At 39.2% G+C, this 21,381-nt stretch overlaps 1 long non-coding RNA gene and 1 pseudogene across 1 annotated transcript; both read left to right on the top strand.

Annotated features, from left to right (window-relative positions):
* Positions 1 to 2,210: 2,210 nt before the first annotated feature.
* On the top strand, positions 2,211 to 18,500 carry LOC116680865 (alpha-2-macroglobulin-like; annotated as a pseudogene).
* A 470-nt stretch (positions 18,501 to 18,970) lies between these two features.
* LOC116686850 (uncharacterized) lies at positions 18,971 to 19,377 on the top strand. Its single transcript, XR_004331382.1, has 2 exons — positions 18,971 to 19,044; positions 19,218 to 19,377. It is a non-coding gene; the product is annotated as an uncharacterized LOC116686850 (long non-coding RNA).
* The last annotated feature ends 2,004 nt before the right edge of the window (positions 19,378 to 21,381 follow it).

Raw genomic sequence — 21,381 nt, forward strand, 5'->3', positions numbered from 1 at the left:
AAAACATACAACATATGTGGCTCCTACAATCAGTATAGCAAGGCTGTTGGCATTTTATTTAATCTTTTTGGCCACAAGCCTTATTTGCATCTCAGAAAGAGTGGGCTTCATTTTCCCTTTTTTGTAGCAGGTGTAGGCCTGCTTGGCGCTGAGTCTGGGAGTGGGGTCACTTCTGAGTCAGTGTTAGTGTGAGTGCATATCTCCCGCTTTCATCACTTCCCTGATATCATCTGTCAAGTTTTTTTTTTGAGGAAAATGTGAACAACTTGTGGATTTTTTTTTTACCTTGGTCTCTTGTTCTTAGTCAGTTTTCCAAGTTAACTATCTAGACTTCCGTTAGCGTGTTCGTCTTTGTTGGTGTCAGTTGTCTGAGTTAGCTAGCGCGACTCCCGTTAGCTTGTTCGCCTTTATTGTCAGTTGTCGGAGTTAACTATACTCTCGTTGGTCTTGCAGCAAATGTAGAATATGAACGGTCAGAAAAGGGTCAGTGATAGTCACAAGATTTTGCTTCAAGTAAATTTCACTTTGAAGGTGAGAAAAAACATTTTAAACTTTAGCAACGCAATTTGCCAACAGTTGCTGGCGCCATCTTTTCCAGCCCCAAAGGTCACACCGTGTCAGGTCTTGAGGAGGCTATGTGATGTTAGCTGTTCACTGAATATGACGTATAAACCCCACCCATTTCTAGCACTTAAAGGAATGTTTTGGATATCTGTCACCCTAGGGTCCTTTGCACCACGACTTCGAGCCAAACAACCCCCCAGAAGCTTTTTTCACCTGCGTTGAACATTGGGCGAGTTAGTGTTATTAGCTGATTAGCTTTGTTTGGGTGCTAATGGAACCAACTGTGTATCTTGTAAATTACGCCACTAATAATGCTCAAAATTATACCAACCTTCTACTGTAGTACAAATAGGTCATGTACTCATAAAACAATGGATTGGAAAGATTTTAAGTACACCAGGAGTTTATTTAATTAACACTTTCCGGCTGGCTTCTGCTCTTTGCTGCTAGCGCTACTGACAGTAAGACAGGGCTTAAGGACATCTACAAATTGCAACACCGAAAAGAGAAACAACAAACATATTTATTAATTTAATGATTAAATAAGGTAGTGTCTCGAAACTTACCTCAATTATAACATGTCTCTTGTTAGTTGTACTAAAGCACTTACTTAAAAAAACAAGTAAAATAATAAATGTTTGTTGTATCTCTTTGTTTCACTCCACTGAGCTAGACTTTTGCTTTGGTCTTTTAAACGCAGAATCTGTTACATTTTTGGAGATGGTTTGTTGTGGGCCAAAACTGTTCACAAACTTGATTAAAAAAAAAAAAAAAAGGGCAGCAGCAAGTAACTACACATTGCATCTTTTTTTTGGCTTTTTCACCTTTAATTTTTGACAAGACTGTTAAGTGAGAAAGGGGGAAGATGTGCAGGAAATCAACACAGGTCAGATTTGAACCCGTGACTTCTGAGTCGACGCATGAACCTCTCAGTACACATGTGCGCCTGCTCTTCTGCTGAGCCAACCGGATCACAAATTGAAGCTTTGTTAAATTTGCACATCTTAAAATGAGATATGTGAAGTACTGCAGACTGATTCAGTAAAAAATATCTTTTATAGTTACATTATTATAGAAACTTAACTTTCTGGATTCCAATACTGCCTAATTAAACCGTAAATCTTCCAGGGGGTGATGCAGCACCTGCAGCACCCCCACTTCCTGAGCCTATGTCAGACCTTGTGACCTTTCTTACACTTTCTTTCTTGGACCCCGTTTCTTCTCCAGCACAAGGAGATTTATCTTCACTCAACACATGCCAGGGTTGAGGCCACTGTGCTTTGTCTTGTCTTTATTTGCTCTTTCACACAAAGCAGTACATTCTGTCCCTGATTCACTCGTTATTATTACACAATGTACTTAGCTCGAGGCCGCTGTGACCCTAACTATCTTATATTTACTGCTCAAGCTAAACCATCTGTGCGTCAGTTTTCTTTGTTTGGCAAACCACTGTCTCTATGAAAGGACACAACTCTGTACAATAAGCATACAGCAAAACACACTTGGTCTCTTACAGAAACCTTTTACATTCTTATCATATTTATCTGCAATTAGTGAGAACATTATTCAACACCTTACACACCACAACATGAATGAATGTCTGTAAATGATTGAATGGGTTACCTTAAAATCAGATAGAGGGGATGTATGGGTGCATTTGTGGGCGTGGGATTCTTTATCAGAGACTATTAAACAGATGCTGACTCAAGATCATCTCATTCAGTCATGGGTCGTCCCGGGATTCAGATGTGGACATGGAGACTGTGTGTCTTCTTGAGCTGGATGTGCGTGGGCCAAGCGGTGTCAGGACCGTAAGTTACCTCTACACTTAAAAAATAGTAATAGCCTGTGGTTAAATGAATTGATCATGGGTAAGGATTTTATACTGCATAATCTTCTGGGTTGGGGTTGTCTCCATGTCAGATCCAGTGAGATGTCTACTGTATGTGTGTCTGTGTCTGTAGGCAGTACATGGTAGCCATTCCTGCAGTTCTTGAATCTGGAGCTGAGACCAAATTCTGTGCGAGTCTCCTGCAGCCCATAGAGACGCTGGAAATGAGAGTCACTCTGATGTCCCAAGAGAGGAATACAACCCTTCTGAAGGAGACGTCCTGTAGAGAATTTCATACCTGCATTAACTTTAAGGTCAGTGGCTTCCCGGATTTGATTTGCTCATTTCCATAAAATGTGTTGAAAAAATTCATTTGGGAAACATTGGTGGGATTTCATAACACATACAGACACAAACAGATTTGTAAAGGAAAGCACACAATATTAATAATAAATAAACTGTGTAAACTGCTGTTGTAATATGTGATTTTAACCATTCAGATGATAACAGATCAAGTTAAATATTAATTTCATCATTTTTAATGGGATGTATGACTCTCTTGGTGTCTATAAAATATATTTCTGTCACAGGTTCCTTTAGTGCAGGATGAAGTGGTGCAGAACTTGGAGGTGGTGGTACAAGGCAACACATTCTACTCTAGAGAAGTCAGAAAAGTTAAGATCAAAGTCTATAAACCAATGACATTCATCCAAACAGATAAACCAATCTACCTCCCAGGACAAACAGGTAATTTGGAGCTGATGGGTTTTTACTTGATTCATGTCTGTTTATGTGCTTTTTGATTCTATGTTTAGTTACTTATGTAGATTACATGACTTTTTGTTTGCTTATAATACTGAGGTGAGATTCCTTCCACAAGCCTCAAGCTTTTTCCTCACATGCACAGCTTGCTTTTTTTCTTATGTTGTCCTGTTAATACCACTTTGTGTTATTGTGCAAATAAATCAAATCAAAGATCTAACATAGTACACAATATGGTACCATACATAGACAAGTTTCCTCTTTACAAATTGCAGTGCATGCAGCACTGTGTAGAACATGTATTGCCATAATATCAAATCTTTTATATCGACATTCCCAGGATTTAAAAATGAAGCCACACAATGATAGAAATCTGTGTCCTTGACTAACTATTAGCTCTAACATATAATGAGAAAGTAATTGTGCCCCAGAATATCAGGAGTAATATTTACAGACCATAGAGGTTAAAATCACAGAAGCCTAGAGACATGTTAGCATGTACAGTGTATAGATAATGTTAGTGTAAATAAAATTACTGCTTTTTCCCTGCTGCAGTTGAGAGCCCAGAAGTCCCCACATTCTGGATATGATAGTAATGTCTCACATTGACAATATTATTTAGAATGAGGTATCTCATCTCAGAATTAGTACTATTCCTTAACTGCACTTTCTGTGCAAAACTATCCAGCACCTTATTGAAATCCAAGGCTGTGTCCAGATTCCTAAATGTTAAAAGTTAAGTATGCACACTGAGCTGAAAGTTTCTTTCTTGGGATATTGGGATATTTCCACTGATTTTTTTTTATAACCTTTCTTTCAAATTTGTAATCTCTCAGTTAACAGAGAACCAATCACTGACCTTTTAGGATGTTTAACACTACTGTAGAAGAGCTGTAAAGGCTTCATGTAATCTCTCTGCATGTCTCTCAGTGCAATTCAGAGTCGTCACACTGGACACCAAGTTTAAACCTGTCCATCAGCTGGTGAGTGTTTGAACAGTCTTTCCTTAAAAAAAAAAAAAAACTGTGGCATGTATACTAAATATAACAATAGAACTGTATTTATTTTCTCTAGAAGAACTATAAAACAGAATAAATATAAGAGCTCCTGTCTTTAACTCGTTAGGACACTGTGTGATGAGAGGAATACAAAGCAGCTTGTGCTTTAACAAATCTTTCTTTGTTTCTTTACAGTACGATATAATCGAAATTGAGGTAAGAGTACCATCCACTCTTTAACATACTGGTATTTTTTTTAATTTTCTAATACAAATACCTTAAAACAAAATGCTCCAGTTAACTTATTAGGCTTATTAAAAGTTAAGCATGCTAATCTCCTAAAAACATGAAGTGATTTATAAGGTGTCAGGCCCAAGCTTTATGGAATGTTTCACTGATTCTGTTATCAAATGTGAGAAACATTGTGTGGAGGCCTATTTTACAACTTGAACAAGACATTTATTAATGATGAGAGTTAAGTGTAAGAATTCATGGGTAACCTTGGACACCAAAAATCTTGTTTTACAGGCTGCATTTTCAGATTTTTCTCTTTTCCTTAAGTGTTTGACAAAAATCTTAACTCAAGCTCCTTTGACGAGCATTTTCTGAAGATATTAACAGCCTCTAATGTTCATCAGTAGGTGGCAGTTAGTTTTTTATTTATTTGCATTGCGCAAAATCATGACAATGCAACAGTTTTCCATTTACAGTATGTGCTTACATAATTGCAAAAGGGTACTCCAGTGTTTTTCTAATTAGTTTTTTTTTTTTTTTAATGATATCAGATTAGTAAACAGAAAGTGCCTTTGGAACATTGGATGATTTTGCAGATAATGGGCAATGTAAATGTAGCCCCCCACTCAGATCAGCTGGTATTCTGTCTATAATGGAGTGGTATGGAAATTTGTAAGTGACCCCAAACTTTTGACCGGTAGTGTACCTTTGCAACAACTTTGTACAAATGCCAGTTATACACTAAGACCAATACATCTGCAACTGGGCACTGATAATAGCCTGCCAGTACACTTGTGTGTATGCTTCAGGTTTTCATATTTTTCTTGCTCAAACAATCTTACACCAAACCATGGCCAGTTTTATCTGCCACCTTATTGAAGGAGAAGAAGAAATACCGCTCTTCCTATATTTAAGAGTTTCCTATTGTCACTGTTCTTCTTTACTTCACTTAACAGGATTCTACCAGCAACAGGATTGGACAGTGGCTGAAGGAAACCTCCAATAGTAAGATATGCAGCTTGCTTACCCCTGAACGTCTGAGGCACGTGAAGGAGACTACCAAGTACTGTATCGATTGGGTCGGATAAATTACATCACAGCTTCAAGGTGGAAAAAGCCTACGGTGAAGTTACATTTTTACCATCCAATTTAGAGTAAAATGTTTAATGAGTAAAGAATGCTAATTAATCCATTTCACCCCCAGTTTTGCCTAAATTTGACCTACAAATAAATGCAGCTGATGAAGTAAGCATTACTCAGGAAGTAGTCAAGGCTGAAGTATGTGAACGTAAGTAAAAAGCTATTTCGCTCATTACTCTAAATATATCTAAAATAAGTACAGATTAGGGGGAATGGTTACTTTTCAAGTTTCTTTTTCTTTATCTATTTAGGGTATACATACGGCCAGCCTGTGCCGGGCAGTGTTGACTTCAAGGTGTGCCGACCTATAGATGCCAATGTTGGTATACCCTTGTGTACGCTCCTGAACATCCAGAGGGAATCCCGGAAATCCCGATGCCTTGCTACAAGGGACCAAGCAGGTACAGTAGCTTATGGTAAACAGTCTAATGAAAGTAAGGTGCATAGACCCTTACATAATCTTACATAAGTACACTGTGCACATTTAAAACTACGTACTGTATCTCTCTTGTCAGTCTAATGTACAAACTGAGGGCGTAAGGTTCGTCTTTACACCAAAGGATGATAGTAGTAATAAAGATTTGATAGTTAAAAGTCCATTAAGAATAATAAAGGCATGAATGTGGAAAGTCTGAAATTGTCACAGTCCCTGTCATAATCTCTGTTTGTTATTGTCTTTTCTAGACTGACAGGAGAGGCTGATGAAATTTTATCTTCACTATGTCAACTTTCACAAAGAATGCGCAAAAGGCACTTCAAGATGTACTGCAAATCACTGCAAACTTGAAAAGGAGGGCACAGGCAAAGTCATAAGATATTTGTACTTATATTTAAAGAAGATAGTAAGTTATGTAGTATTAGTATGTTAGTATGTTATATAATGACACAAGTACGATGCCATGTATTAAAACAATATGGTGTAGTAAACATGGCAACATGATTGTCTTGTACAGGTATTTCACGCTCACAAGGAAGCACACAGTGGATTTCATACGTTGTGAGAAGCTAACTTTCACTGACACTCCCAAGATTTATGACAAAGGATCAAATTGAAGGGAAAAAGTAAGTGCAGTTGGTCTTCACGTCTTACAATGTGATTCTATACACAGTGTACTGAAGCAATGTGCATTCTCGGTGATACAACATTGTTCTTCCACAGGTTAAAGCCGTGATACAATAATAGACCCATTCCTGACATGCCCGGGTTTCTGTTGAGGGGGAAAGGTGGTACTCGATTTGTTACAGAATGTCCAAAACACAGACCAGAGGATGGGGTTGCACACTTTCCGTTGAAGCACAGCTGACTTTAAAGGGGACATCCAATTACAAGTAGAAAGTTAGCACTGAAACTAACAATCTTAACCCGAGCATTTATCATGAAAGTCTGACAACAGTCTAAATCTTCACCTCCAAATGGTTTTCAATATGCTGCAACTGACCCAAGGTGCTATATGGAACAATCTGTCTATAACAAATTTCATGGCTGAGACTGAAAACTGAAGCTTCTCTATATATCTGTCATAATCTCAGTGTTTTATATTCTCTCTGCTCTTAAGGTAGTGACCACAACCACACTGGGCACACCTCCTTACAGAACGCACAAACTATGATACTAACGATCACAAAGTGTCTTTGGCCACACTTTCTTCTCTGATACTAAATCAGTCAGCTCTCTGATGTGAAGAAGAAGGATGAACCACTTCCTGTGACAAAGAACGAAGACATATCTATCCAATACACCATAGTTGGAGAGGCCCACAGCTTTGTGGATGTGATCCTGGTGAGTGGTTGAACTGTTTTCTGTTCCACTTCCAGGACAATGGACATGGGGAAGAGGGTTTTTAATACAAACCTTGACTAATAACCACCATGTTTAGGGAAACCGTTTAAATTGATGCAACCAGATTATTATTTTTTTGCATACTTTCTAGCCAAAACCATGCCAACATTGCAATAGTGCAACTACTATTAAATATCTGGTCTGGGATGTGCTGACTTACCTTTGAAAACTCCTCCTTTTTCAAACGCTAACTTAACATGCCAGAACCTCACAGCAGACAGGGCTTGTTGCGTTACTCATTCTTGTCTTTTTTTTCAAAAGTCCCAGGTGCTTATCAAGAGGACGTTCATTGTTTACAAGGATTTAAACGGGTCATAGTCGGAAAATAATGGGGTAAGGCAAAGTGACTTTCTAAAATGATACTTATAAATTAGCATGGCCAATCTATTGATGTATGGAGGCATGTGAGTGATGATTGTGTCATGTGTTTCATGTGAATCAGGGGAGGTGTCCTTTAAGCTGGCCAGTGTCTCCAACATGGCACCAGACGTCCAGGTTGCTGGTTACGCATCCTCCCCAGTGAAGCTTGATCGCCACAGCGCTGACTTCTCTACTGAGCAATGCTTCAGTCACAAGGTCAGATGAGAAAAACGAGACATAGTGGCAAATGCTGTCAGATTTAGGTGCAGAATCAAAGGTTCTAACAGCATGTAGCCTTTTCTTGAAAGTAACAAAAAACGGTTATAAGACTTTTTTTGAGGAAAAGAAGAAATGTATCGCACTGAAATGATACATTAACCCTCTTTTATGTTGTCGTTTCTTTCAATATTTCCATTTTCTACATTGTATGGGTAGGGTGCTATTATCCAAATGCAGTCTTAGGTAGTTATACTAACACAAATTAATTTTGCATTAAGCCTTTCCTTTGTGCGATGTCAGTGTGTGGAAATCAGTGATAAGTTCAGTAAGCCCGATTAGTAGAAATGGATTATTTATATAAATGTTTAATAACTGCAGCATTATTCTAGGTCTGCTCGTTCACTCCTTGAAAGGACGCACCAACCCTTGGCAGAGCAGCCAATGTGGACTTACAAGTTATTCATAACCCCAAATCACAATAGATACATTATGAGCAATTCATTAGCGTCGGGTAGGACAACTGCCATGGGCACTCCACTGGCAGGAAATGCTTTCTAGTGAAATTGCTGTGGGCCTGGCATGAGGCAATTTCCCTGCTAGCACTTCTGACACCAGGTAAGTAAGGCAACTCAAAGGAAAGACAGTGATTCATAAAAAGCTCTTCTGATGGGACGACTGAAGCTCAACTGGTGGAGTATGTGCCAATACCAGTCCTTGGTAGCGACCCGGGTTGAGTCTGGACCTGTGGCCCTTTGCATGTCAGTCCCCTCTGGCTCTCCCCTTTCCTACTATCATAATCAAATACATTTTTTTTTTTTAAATCATCTTTAAAAAAGGCCATCTGACTAAAAATCTTCCTAGGAAAGAAAAATGCTGATTGTGTCAGGTTGAAAAGATCCCAGGTGTCATCTACCACTAAAGTCCAGGCGGTGAGATATGTCTTTTCTGATTGTGTCAGGTGTGTCTCTGGAGTTTTCTGCCGTCCTCGGCTGATCCAGGAGAGGAGACCATCATGCAGGGTACCACCCCAGCCAGAATCTCTGTGTGGTTGTGAGCGCCGCTGTTGACCAGAGCGTCCTCATCAAGGAGAGGGAAGAATCTGGATGCAAACAAGTAACTACTAGAATCAACCAAAAGTATGTTATTGTACCTCTGCAAAATCTTTTGCATATTTATCATCATCCATTTTTCCTTTGCCTGTGTATATGCTGTAACTAGTATCTCTCTCATTTCTCCCTCTATCAGTTGTAGAAAGCTGATCTTTTTACCCAGTTGTAAGCATGCTGGTTATGAAAAATGCATCGGCATAAGGTTATGATCACATCTGTGGGTGTAGCCCTCTGTAAGAGTCTGCCTTATGAATAAAGGCAAGTGATTTGACCATTATACTTACATCCACATTTGAAGATATAAAAGTAGTTAGTGGCACCTTAGTGACAAGAGGTTCCCATTGTCAGATCTTCATAGACATCAAACATTGTTAGTTTATAACTTTAAACCAAACCTTTCTTTTTCGATATTCAGTTGTTGCCTGGTTACAAAATTCCTATATTCAATATACGTTCAAGATGGTGAAAGATGTTGGAAGTGAGAAAGAGAAGTATTTTGCCATTCCCCAGCGGTGGTGGGACAGCTGATGCTATAACAGTCTTCCAGGTACGTCCTGCCACAAATGAGTGTAAAAAAATTAAAAATGTTCATAATAGGTTATTGTGCTACATTCTTAACTTTTCAGTAAGCCTTTTGTTTGTTTAATCTAGAATGATCGGGAGAAGTGGCAACAAAACATGATTATCCAAAATCCTTCATGCATCAAATACCAAGGAATAGAATACTACCAGGGCTGTGGTCGCTTTGGTGAATTTTTTTTCCTCCATCTAGTGATGCATGCTCAATGTTTACTTACTCATTAAAACAAGTCAGTGTGTCATTGCTTTGATTTTTACTTAATGTAGAATGATCTACTTTCTTCCTACCATAGACATAAGGAGGAGGAATGGCAGCAGGTGTCCCTGCCATGGTCAATGGAGGTGCTGCAGCTCCTAATAAACCACCAATAGTGACAGTCCGCACTTTCTTCCCTGAGACCTGGATTGGGACGTGGTGGAAGTTGGGTGAGTTTTTGCTGCAGAGGGTTTTGATGGACATTAATGGTCATAAATCCTGCTGTCTCCCTCCACACATGAACGGCAGGAAACTGATTTACTGACACTACTCCTAAGCTTTGAGTCCAGTTTAATTTATTTTAGCAGAATGCATTAGTGATTTTACAAGCGCTTTCTTTTAAAATTGTGTGTAATGGCAATAGTCTTTTTGGGCTGGAGTCTACATGAAACCCAGTATAACATGCATTTATTTGAGTTACTGAGGCCTCAAGGATGCAGCATATGAAACAATTTCACATTTCCACATTCTTTTTAGGTATCTGCAATGTGGTGGTGTTACTGCAATTAAGTCTACACATTGTTTGTTTTTCGACTATTCTGACTCATGGGAGTATGTTAAAGTTCATCCTATGCATCTGTTTCTGCTGATCCAGAGAGTCTGGAACGAAGAACGTGCCCCTCACTGTCCCGGACACCATCACCACCTGGGAGACGGAGGCTTTCTGTCTGTCCCCTCAAGGTTTTGGCTTGGCTCCACGTAAAAACATCACCGTCTTCCAGCCCTTCTTCCTGGAGCTCAGCCTGCCCTACTCCATCATCCGGGGGGAGAACTTTGAACTGAAGGCAACCATCTTCAACTACCTGACCAGCTGCATCATGGTAATTTATTAATTTTTTACATGACCTAAATGCTAAGTTAACATGCTAACATTCCTGCTATGCTAACATGCTGATGTTTAGCAGGTGTCACGTTTACCATTTTGCCCATCTTAGTGTGTTAGCATCTAAATTAGCTACTTAGCAGGAGTGGGAACATTTATTGATTCTTAGGTCCATTGTTATTCTCTCCAGAACGATTCAAGCTTGATCTGATAACGTTAAAATGAATCATTTATGAAACTGTCTCCCCGAGAAGGACAAATCAGAAAACCGAGTTACTGAAAGAGGTGGATAATGGACAACAAAGTTTAGGCAAAAGAGCAGACTGCTTCATCTACTTATCAATTCAATCTGACCACCTCGTGGTTCATGCTTCTAGAAGCCAATTCTCACCTTGAAACATGACGGAGTCCTGCATGGAGATCACTGTGAGAGAAGGTGACTTTCCCAATCATGTGTAAAGAATAAGCAGGGAATGACTATAAAATTAAAACCTCAGTTGACAAAAATATTCATTACAATTTGTGTGTGACAAAAACGTATATGTCAAAATCTAACAAACTCGAGATTTATATGTAGATTTTTAAAAACAGTATGGAAATGTGCATTAAAAATTTGTTGGTTAATCCACCAACCAGACTGAAAACTTGAAAAGGGTACCTTGCTTTTCAGCTTTGGAAAAGCCTTCCTCATTGTGACAATCGGCTGACTCCACTGCGCTTTGAAATGCCTCCTTGGCTTACACTTAACTAAGTCTTCTTTCCATTCTCGCTACACTGCATTTATCCCTTTTTGCTGCTTTAATGGGTTATGTGCATTACTGTCTTAGTATTTCAAATATGGTTGATGCAGGGGACTGTTCATTTTTTTATTTAAGGGCTACCGGAGGTGTTTTGGGATTCTTTAGTAGAAATAGACTTGACCCTCCCTTCACCAGTAACACGTTTTTCTATGACCCTCCACAGGACCTGACAGAAAGGGAGTCTGTATGTCACTGTTTTTAAATTGATTTAGGACACAGGTTTTTTATGGTGACATTGTTGCTTGAATATGAGTGAAAGTGTGTTTATGTATTTACCTATAAGTGTCTCTTTGTCTTTTTGAAACCGTGGGGCTGCCACTTGCCAGGACACTCTTGTAAAAGAGATTTTTAATCTCAAAGAGTTTTTTTATCCGGGTTAAATAAAGGTTTGAATGAATGAAAAACATTGATTGGGAAAAGAAGTATGACCTTCCCCAACAATTTATTGATGCCTGCATTACTGCATTACTGCATTACTTCAAATACTAACTTACTTCTCTAGTAGACTCTAGTACTCACATGACAAAAAAGCAAAAAAAACACAAAAACATTAAACATTGAGACCATTCAACAATGGGTAGTAACCAATATTGACAGCTGGCCCGCCCAATCAGAAATTCAAAGTTAAGTGTATCGGTGTGAAAATGATAATACCAGCAGCCACGGACTGCTGTTGTGGCCAACAACTAGAAACTTTATACATTGTTTGTCTGCTATTTCATTACAAAATTCACTTCTGAAACTTTTTCATGCAAGAAATCAACTATGTAGTGCTCAAATATGGTCCGGTTTGTGAAATCCTTTGAGCCGGGGGGACTTACATGGGTTTCTGATTCTGAATTCATGTTTTGTAAATCTTTTAATCTGAAAAAAACTTAGAGCTTAATGCTTGAAAAGTGCGGTACACATTTATTATTATGATTGTAATATTTTTTAATGTGGATTCAAAGGCACCTTTTTAAAACATTGCAACCTGCACCAATGAGAACTGAAACAATGGAAAAAAAAGATTGCTGTTCAACCCACCTCTGTAGCCGGTCCTGTCAACTCACTCACCAAGGTTCTAGTAGGTTCTTGCACTTGCTATGAATCTCCAGTTTTTAAATATATTTTCTCTCTTGAACAGGTCTCTGTGACTCCAACCCCCTCCTTACATTACACCCTCACCCCCCTCTCTCGTGACCAGTACACATCCTGTCTGTGTGGCGGTGAGCGCAAGACCTTCAGCTGGACCATGACCCCCTCAACCTTAGGTGAGAGTCAAGCTTTCATCCACAAGGCTGTTGAGGTGGAGGAGCCCTTTTTGATCTCTGTGAAATCAGTGAGATCCACTTTAGTGACAAAATGTTGTTGGTCTGTATCAAGTTTCACGCGGTTTGTTCTTTTTAGGAGTTGTAAATGTGGCAGTGAAGGCTGAGGCTGTGTCATCCCCAACTTTATGTCACAATGAGGTTGTGAGCGTGCCTGAAAGGGGACGAATTGACGTGGTCACACGACCTCTCATAGTAAAGGTTGGTACCTTAAAAACAAGATGACAGAAAATGTTTATCCATTAACCAAATGGAAGCTCTGTGTAACTCACATTATTTCTTCCCCTCTCAGCCTGAGGGAATTGAGATAACAAAGACCTTCAACTGGCTGCTCGACCCAAAAGGTCAGTACGGTTTACAATAGGCATGGCCCATCAAACAGGTGAAAAGACAAATACTGGAAGTGGAGTAGATTGCATGTTAAAAAATGTAATGGAGACATTCACTACTTGCAGATAGCCCTTAGTTTCAGTGTGATCATGGCAGATTTGTCAAGATTTAGTCCAAGTGTGTCAGATTTACTGTCATTAAATACATTTTTACCAACCTAATGAAAGAACCCTCCAGTTTTCAGACTGATCTTAATCCAGTCTGACCTGTTTCAATACATGATCCACTAACTGTAGGTTTAATCTAAAAGACATCTTTGGTTTAGTGCTGTTTCTCTCTCTTTTTTTATTGCTGAGTGTTTGTTCTCTCTCTCTCTCTCTCTCTCTCTCTCTCTCTCTCTCTCTCTCTCTCTCTCTCTCTCTCTCTCTCTCTCCTCTCTCTGATCGCAGGGGACGTTTTGACAGAGGAAATATACATAGAACTCCCTAGGAACATGATTGATGGATCTGCCCGTGCTTCAGTATCAGTCCTTGGTGAATTCCTTTTTTAATAAATTAATTTTAATTGAGAGTTGCTTTAATTTTCTTTTTAAGAAGTGAAAAGGCTTGGATAAATAACCAATCTGTTCATCTGATTCTTTTCATTCGGACCACAAACTAAAGTCAAAATACAAAGTGAATTTATACCTTCAACATATTACAGTAAATTAGTTTTATTGACAAAAGGTGGTATGACAACAAAAAACATACAGTTTTGTCTTTCAAGCCCAATAGCAAGTAAAGGTTAGGTTAGTTGCGTGTTCACAGTCAGTGATTGCTGGTTTTTGGGCAGGTGACATTCTGGGGCGGGCCCTGAAGAACCTGGAGGGCTGCTGCAGATGCGTAGGATGTGGTGAACAGAACATGGCACTCCCGCCCCAAACATTACATCCTCGAGTACCTGAAAAACACACAGCAGCTGACCACCAGCCATCAAGGAAAAGGCATACCAACTTCCTGACCACGTGGTGAGGTTCCTTTTACTTGGTAGCTAAAAGATCACGGATGCCAAATCTACCGTCTGCTACATTCTGGTGCTGGTGTCAATATAATGAGCAGCGTGCATAATCACTTAACAATGCTCGTCATTCCAATTAGAGACTACAGATCAGGGACACCCTGCTGGCCTCTGGGTTACGGTGCTGACAACAGGCCCCCCAGCAGGAAGACCTTGTTGCATGTCACTCTTTTTTCTCCCCTAATTTTCTGTCATCTTTTTGATGTCAGCTGTTGACTAAATGCATCAAATGTAGTTTTTTATTTGTGCTTTTTACATCTGTACATTCACACTTAGGGAGCTGTTTTTAAATAAAGAAATAGAGAGAAAGCTTATCAGAAATCAAATGTGTAGATGCCCTAATAAGCGTGTTTCTATTGTTATACAGGCTACCAGAGACAGCTGAACTACAAAGATAAGGACGGTGCTTACAGCACATTTGGAGCAGGACCAGGGAACACTTGGTGAGACCATTACTAGTCAATCATCCACAAAGACTAATTATATATTCATGTTCAACATTTACTACGACATACAGTTCAATATTTAGAGTAGATGATTATCTGTGAGCCATTAATGGATAATAAGTGCTTCCTCTTGTCTTCTTTTCTGTCTTTTGTTTTTATATCCTAGGCTGACTGCATTTGTGTTGAGATCGTTTGCAAAGCACAGTCTTCATCTACATTGACCCAGCAAACATTGAAGGCCGGAATGCTTTGAAAAGATAACAAAACCAAATGGCTGTTTGAACAATCAGGAAGCTTTCCACAAACCTGATGAAGGTAATTAAGTTCTCTATTTTTCCAGAGTTTGTATAACCAGATGACTGATGATAACTGAAACTAAAGAAGGTCAGTATGTGAATGAGTGTTGGAGGTCCAGTGATGATCTGTGTCTGTATGTAGGTCTATATACAAATTGTACAGATGGTGAATAAATAATTAATACAAATATACAAACTGTGCATATTTACTAATATACTAAATACATTTACCCATCTCTCCTTTAATTGTATTAAACAAAGGTTTCTTATCTCAGATTCTAAAAGTGTCACATCTGGTAAACTCTTCCAAATTTTAACCCCCTATGTATTGAAAGGATTTCCTTCCAAAAGTGCCATGTCTTTGAATCAAGTCTTATACCTACATGGTAAACATGGTAAACAATCTGATCAGTCGTCTTGTGTGAGGCTATGAGCTGAGAGTTTATGGTTTGGATTATGGTGGAGGTGGTCAGTTACACCTATTAGGACTCCATCGTACCAACCAGGGAATGCTAATACTAACCAAAGGGAAGGGGACTGAGTACCCAGGGCCCTCGTGTACGGAGGGCCTTGAGTGTGTTATTATAAGGCCCAGAATGTTGTGCAATGTCTCTGGCTATAGGGGGAAAGACTTACTTTGGCTATAACTGATAGTGGAGATAGCAAAATGGGAGCAGAATACTGTTTGAAATACGCGGCCAATGGCAGGCCTACATTCTGCACCCACTGAGTCAGATGAGATCACTAATTACTTATGCTTCCTCTTTACAGGGTGGTGTGTCTGATGAAGTTACTCTCAGTGCCTACATCACTGCTGCCTTCTTGGAGATGAAAGCACCCAGAGATGTGAGTTTATGTGTGATGTGAGATTATTTGTAACATGAATGTATATGTACGCAAGATGCATTGTAGCATTCATTTGAATTGAAATATTTATGGCATAGCATATTGTTGTTGTTGTTTTTTTCTTCCTTTTTCTTAGTTTTTTTCACTGTTTCTCTGTAGGGGGGGGGGGTCTATAGGTAGAATGTTTCCATTAGTGCATAATTACATGTAACACAATTGGTGTTTTTGTTTGATTAGAATGAGCCCTTCATATCTACATTAGGAGCAGGTCCACTTTCACGGAGCCCGCCATGTTGCACAGCCATATTTTTACAGTGGCCCAGAACAAACAAACCAAACACTGGCTTTAGAAAGGGCCTTTCATGCTTTTATATTGAAGTGAAGGCCACTCTAGGCTCTTTTACCCACTTGGACAGAAGGGGGTAAACTGAGTCGTATTCAGTTCACCGCTTGATGCCACTAACATAGTAGAAATACACTTAGTTTTGAGTACAGGCAGGAAACCCAGTATTAGGCTGTAGTGGTGAATGAAACTGTCTAGAATAAAAAAGTCTCTTTTTCCAAAAGCTGAGATTGTTTTAATTTTGGGGAGTTTTAGGCCTTTATTTGTATTTGTTAAAGTGAGGAGAAGGAGAATGACCTGCAGCAATGGACTGCAGGTTTGAGTTGAACCTGCGGCCGTTGCGTCCAGGAGTCCCCCTCTGTATGGGCGCCCGCTCTACCACGTGATCTCACCAGGCGCCCCAAAGGAGCATTTAATAAACAGTCCCACTGGTCTTACTTTTTATTTCTTATTACATGCTTACATTGTGATACAGTTCCAATTGTAAACAATGCAACTTAAGTATCAATTAAAAAAATAAAAAACATAAAATACTATGTAAGTTACAGTGCAGTTTAAGAAGTGAACTATTTAAATCAAGAGGTCATCAGCCTTTTTTAAAAAGAACTGAGTCTTGGCAGACTTAGTTTCTGGGAGTTTGTTCCAGATATGTGGCAGCATTAAAACTGAATGGTGATGCCCCGGTTAGTTCTGACTCCACAGCAAAAGACAATGCATTCTTTTATCTGTCTAGGATTCTGTGAAGCAGAGCTGTCTTGCCTCAAGGAGTCCATCAGTGACCTCAGCAACACACTACACACCGCTCTGCTGGCGTACGTCTTCACAGGCAGGACAAATGGAGACCCGTGCTCGCTACTGAACCACCTAGACACGGTGCATTACAAGAAGGTGAGTCATCCTCCTAAGGAAATCATTGGCTTCATTACGTGACAAAGCTTACCCTGTCCTGTTGTCTCTTTTTGGATGGCTGTTTTTAGGAGGTTCCTCCACTGGTCTCAGACAGCAACAGAAACGTCAGCCTCTCTGTTGTGGAGATCAGCTCCTATGTGCTGCTGGCTAAACTCAGTGCCTATCCGACTGCTGAAGACCTGGGCTACGCCAGCCGCATCGTTAGATGGCTGACTAGCCAGCAGAACTACTACGGAGGATTCTCCTCCACACAGGTACAACCCAAACAGGGTTAAGTGGGACTTTGAGTCACACATACAGTAATCTCTTCTTTTAAATGTATTTAATTAAAACTCACATTATTTAAACATTAATAGTTCTCACAGGACAGCGACATTGCCAGATACCTCAAAATAATAGTGTTGATTATACTATACTGAAAACAAATTAACTACAAATAAAATGTGCATATTATTATGTTTTATATGGTAATTTTCTTAAATTGATTTCTGTATGAAAATCAACAATTAGAGAGACCTGAAATTGATCAAAGTGAGCTCCCACATATGAAAGCTGTTGTAGGTGTAAACAGAAGAACATTTACATTTGTATAAATTTGAGCACATAAGTAAAGGTATTTTCTTTGTGTTGTAGGACACCGTGGTGGCTCTTCAGGCTCTGGCTCTCTACTCCACTCTGGTGTTCAGTCCAGTGGGTTCAAGCACAGTGACGGTCCAGTCTCCCAGTGGCCAGCTGACGTTTGATGTGAATCAGTACAACAAACTGCTCTACCAGGAGAAGAATCTGCAGGGCGTGTCAGGAACGTACAGCCTGGAGGGAAGGGGACTGCAAGTGTGCAATACAGGTCAGTGGTTAGAGTGACATGAAACCACCTTGATGCTTCATACTTTAGATCTTGTTACATTTTATGATTGATTGATGATTGATGATGATATTTTTATTTATGTCATGCCTCTAAGTGGCCCATCACACACCGAATTACATTACACCAACACAACAGTAATTAATTCCACAGATTTCATTCCAATTTCATAAATATTAATCTTTCCTTGTTTAGATTTCTCTTGTCTATAACATCCCAACTCCTGTTCAAGTTACCACTCTCCGCATTGACATCAAACCAGAGGCCGACCGCACCAGAGAAAGAACCAAAGTCCTTCTAAAAATATCATCCCTGTAAGTAATCAACAAGCAGATCCACGACATTGACGGAAGTTTTTGAACTATGTAACTGTTAGTGGATGGACAGGGGAGGAATAATTACAACTTGGAAGCTAAAACTCAACTCTAACAAACGGTAAATGGAGCCCATCCAAAGACCAGATTGACATCATATTTTTATGTTACTTGCATTGCAGATATAGTGGAAAGGAGCCCAGTACAAACATGGTTATCCTGGATGTCAAAATGCTCTCGGATATGTCCAGACCCGAGTCTTTGAACATGTGAGTGATGCAGTAACTTTAACTGAGTAGTAGTGTCAGTGTTGTCATGATAACCCAGCTGATTAAGTCTCCTCACAGCTCAAAGGTGCCAAGCTGGTGGATCGGTTGAACACACAAGGAGGATCGTGTTTGGTGTACATAGGGAGGTGAGAGAGAGATTAAAGTGACAAACAAGAGATATTTTCTCCAAAATTGGTTACTGAACATGTTGTCGTTTTCTTTCAACAGTTACCAAAGACATAGTCATCAACCACAGCCTAACGCTCATACAGGACTACCAAGTACAGAACCTGAAGCCAGCCGTGGGCATACTTAGACTACTACCAGCAAGTAAATCAGTCCTCTTAAACCTCATTCACTGAAGTCACAGCACACACTGCTCTGTGGTATCTGCACACAAACTGAACAGTTATCAGAATAATAATTTATAGTTGTATGTTAATATGACAGGCTATTGAACACTAATGCAAGTTTGACTCATTTTCTACCTTTTTTCCCTCAAGGTGACCAGTCTGATACAGAATACACCCTATACCCTTGGGTGGCAGGTCGCAAACAGCAATGGCGTAAAGAAGCACTATGATGTATGTAAATGCAAATTGGAATTGTTTAAAAGATTATTAAAGTAGTTACTGTCAGGAGTCAGGATGTTCCAAATCTTTGGTATGAAAAGGCTTAAGTCTTCGCAATGAATTTATATTTTTCATTATTTCTTTTGCAGCTTGAAGAGCGTGTGGTCAGTCCTCGAGTCGTCCAGAAGATACATATTATGTACTTAACACCATGTCTGTTTGTCTTCTCTTGTTAGTATTCTGCCACAACCAGTTACAACTGTATACAGTGTCTGAAGTGAAATACATGCATAATAGACAATTAAATAATTCATATTAATGTCCCGTTTGAAATGGTCTTTGTTGAACTTTTCCACTATTAAATCTTTCCGCTGTGTATTTATCGTATCTGTTTTATCCAAATACCAGAAGTTGTGCAGCTCAGCTTAGTGTCGAAATGCGGTCACAAAAGCAAAAAGTGTTATAATATAATGTTCTAAGATAATTTAAATTCTCTCAGCATTTACAAATCCCATCTCCTAAAGCAGTTAGAAATCCAAGTTTGCAAATAAATTGTTTTTATAATATGTATGGACCTCACCAACTCAAGTGAGCAGGCTGAGACAAATGACCCTTGTGCTGCAGGCAACAGATTCTTTCATAAAATGATAAAGTCTTAGTCCACACATCTTAACCTGCATACAATATTATTATATATCAAGTAATTTAAGAAGACTGCTAATCTTAAAGGGACTTATGTTTCTTCAGTTGCAGCTTGATGATGCGTTCCCAGTCACTCATTTTAAATAAATCATATATTTTAGGGAGTGTGTAGTTCAGTGTCTGCTTGTGTATATTTGTGTTAAAGCTGCATGTATTCCTTTTTTTCTTACCACTTGGGGGTAGCTAATAAGCTGCCAACACCAGACTGACACCATTAGTTCATGAACAGGTTGGCAAACAATTCCCTATTCACCTAAACAGACGCAGGTAACTGAACTGACTGAAATTAGACATAAAGCTATCCAGGTGACAGAATTACAACTTTAATGGAATGATTTTGATTTGTTTGCTGGATAAGTTTATGCTACTGTATATCACGGGTCTGCTCCAAGAAATAGACTGTTTGGATTAATTGTCTCCCTCAAAACTGGAACACGGACAGGTCCAAACTAAGTATAAAACCAGGGTAACCTGGGATCAGCAGGTCACCGAGTGTTTAATTACTAGGAATATCTTTTCTTTGCCTTTATGAGAAATTATCTTTGAGTTAAAGTCAAAATTAGTTGATTTGCAGTTGAATGAAAAATGGATTTCATATTGTTTTATTGCCTACACTAATTTTTGCATTTAATTAGACCTTACATTTGAACAACAATACATATGATTATCAATTCAGGAAGCAGCTGGCATGAAGAGTTCAGGAAGGGGTGCTAGTTATTACATATAGTAGTCAGCATAGCGCTGCATCTTGTGATGGATTTAGACATTATGGAGGTATTATGGGATTGTATGTGATGGACACTTCCCTGTGGTATTTAACTCGACAGAGTGGCCTTCAGATCACAATTAGCAAACAGGACATCTGCAAACTGATCAAGACTCTGCTGACAAACTAAGGAACAATCCTCGCTGAGTATGCATTGGTTTTCACTTTACAACCCACACAACAAGAACAAACAACAAGGTAACACCCATGACAAAGCAGGACTCAAACAGCAGGCAGCCAACAAGTGAGTTAAAGTCCTAAAATTTTAATCAAAACTTGACTTGGAGCAATAGTACTTTACGGTTGAAACAAAATGTCTGTGAATTTCCACAGGATGACAAATAACCACTAGAGGGCTGCAGTGCACAGAGTCTGAGTCAGGTGGATGGATGAATGGATGGTATACTAACCCTCCAGGACCCTTAGGGGGGTCCTCAGAGTTCCTGCAGGGGGACAACCAAGCTACTTTTTAATTATAAATAAAAAAATTTAAAAATGTACACAAAAAAATCCCAAAACGAAAATATGTCTTAAAATATACTTTAACACAAGCACAACTTATTATCAACAAAACTCTATAAACCTATTTGTGATTTTTTTCCTTTTCAATTTAAACAACATTGATGATAGGCTTACTGGTTGGCTAGCCATAAGGTATCCATCCACAGATACAGTAAAGCAATGATTCCCTGTACTGCATTTATGTAGTTTGTGTATACTTTGTATTGTATGCACCATAAAAAATGTATGTGTAAGGGTCCCGACATTGTCTCTTTCAGCTTAGGGATCCTCGGCCTAAAGATAGTTAAAGACCCCTTCCCTGACCAATCCCCACTCCCCATGCC

The sequence above is a fragment of the Etheostoma spectabile genome, chromosome 3 (assembly GCF_008692095.1).
Source record: "Etheostoma spectabile isolate EspeVRDwgs_2016 chromosome 3, UIUC_Espe_1.0, whole genome shotgun sequence".
NCBI lineage: Eukaryota > Metazoa > Chordata > Actinopteri > Perciformes > Percidae > Etheostoma > Etheostoma spectabile.